The sequence below is a fragment of the Artemia franciscana genome, chromosome 7 (genome assembly GCF_032884065.1).
Source record: "Artemia franciscana chromosome 7, ASM3288406v1, whole genome shotgun sequence".
Lineage (NCBI taxonomy): Eukaryota > Metazoa > Arthropoda > Branchiopoda > Anostraca > Artemiidae > Artemia > Artemia franciscana.
Window position 1 is genome coordinate 20,517,237 of NC_088869.1, and position 2,151 is coordinate 20,519,387.

Consider the following 2,151-nt stretch of genomic DNA (forward strand, 5'->3'; position numbering starts at 1 on the left):
CAGGAGAAAGAGGGATCAGAGGGCCAGAGGCTCAATATTTTATCATGATTGGACATTAACCCTTATTAGTTACTACTGAAATTTTAAATGCATAATAATTTTTATTAATTGAAGATTTATTTGTATATAAGTTTTAATACTATTATTAGAACTACCAGATGTGTTTATCTTGCAAGTTTGTCCTAAGAAACTGGGCTCATTTGCTAATATAAAACAGTTTAGAAAGAAACACTAGAAATGACTACAAGACCTGCAATTGGTATTGATTTAGGAACTACTTACTCCTGCGTTGGTGTGTTTCAACATGGTAAAGTTGAAATCATTGTCAATGACCAAGGTAATCGAACAACGCCTTCTTATGTGTCGTTTACAGACACTGAACGTCAGATTGGAGATGCTGCAAAAATCAAGGAACCATGAACCCTCTAAACACAGTCTTTGATACCAAAAGACTGATCGGTAGAAAATTTGAAGATTCTTCGGTTCAATCCGATATAAAACACTGGCCATTCAAGGTAATCAATGTAGATGGCAAGCCGAGAATTCAAGTTCAACTCCAAGGCAAAACAGAAACATTCATGCCTGAGCAGATCTCTTCAATGATTCTTGGTAAGATGAAGGAAATCGCCGAGGGTTATATTGGAGAACCAGTGAGCGATGCTGTTGTCACTGTACCTGCCTATTTCAACGATGCCCAAAGATAAGCTATAAAGGATGCTGGTGTCATCGCAAACTTGAATATTCTTCGTATCATTAATGAGCCAACCGCTGCTGCAATTGCCTATGTCCTTGATAAGAAAAACGACTCTGAAAGAAATGTGCTCATTTTTGATCTTGGTGGTGTTACTTTTGACGTCAGCATTCTTGTAATCGAGGGGGGAATCTTCGAAGTAAAACCAACCGCTGGGAATACGCATTTGGGTGGAGAAGATTTTGATAACAGACTTGTGTGCCACTTCGTGAAAGAGTTTATAAGAAAGCATAAAGTGGATCTTTCAACTAATTCAAGAGCACTTAACAGACTTAGGACCGCATGTGAAAGAGCGAAAAGAACCTTGTCTGTATCTACCCAAGCTAATGTTGAAATAGACTCTCTGCATGAAGGCATTGATTTTGATACCTCCATTACGCGTGCTCGATTTGAAGAACTCTTTGCCGACTTGTTTAAAAGTACAATGGAACCAGTTGAAAAATCTCTCAGGGATACTAAACTAGACAAAGGAAGTATCCATGAAATCGTTCTTGTTGGAGGCTCAACTCGTATTCCGCGTGTGCAAAAACTTTTACAATACTTTTTTAAGGGAAAACAATTCAATAAGTCAATCAATTCTAATGAAGCAGTAGCCTATGGTGCTGCTGTTCAGGCTGCCATTCTTAATGGTGACAAATCGAAAGTAATTCAGGATCTCCTTTTGTTGGACGTTGCACCACTTTCTCTTGGTATTGAAACAGCTGGGGGAGTGATGACTTCCTTGATAAAAAAGGAATACAGGCATTCCTACGAAGCAAACTCAGATTTTTACTACTTATTCGGACAATCAGCCTGGAGTTTTGATTAAAGTTTATGAAGGAGAACGAGTCATGACAGAAGATAATAATCTTCTCGGAGAATTTGAGCTCGCTGGAATTCCACCAGCCCCTCAAGGTGTACCTAAGATCGAAGTGTCATTTGATATTGATGCTAACGGAATTTTAAATGTTACCGCTGTTGAAAAAGCCATGGGTAAATCAAGTAAGATAACGATCACTAATGACAAAAATCGTTTATTTAGGGATGAAATCGAGCGAATGGTCAATGATGCTGAGCGTTATCGTGCGGAGGATGAGAAACAAAGGGATAAAATCTCTGCTAAGAATGCCCTTGAATCCTATTGTTTTAGTATGAAACAGACTATAGAAGGGGAAGATTTTAAAAACAAGATTAGTGAAGATGACCGCAACACAGTCATAGGTACTTGTACTGAGACTATTAAATGGCTGGATGAGAATCAGTTGGCTAAGAAAGAAGAATTTGAAGACAAGCAAAAAGCAATTGAAAATATTTGCCAGCCTATAATAACAAAACTTTATCAACGGGTTGGAAGTACGCCTGGAGAAATGCCTGATCGACCTCGAGAATCTGGTGGACCGACTATGGAAGAAGTTGGTTAA

The 2,151-nt window shown here is 38.5% G+C and overlaps 1 pseudogene; it reads left to right on the forward strand.

Moving 5' to 3' along the window:
- The first annotated feature begins 237 nt into the window (after positions 1–237).
- LOC136029623 (heat shock 70 kDa protein cognate 4-like) lies at positions 238–2,151 on the forward strand (annotated as a pseudogene).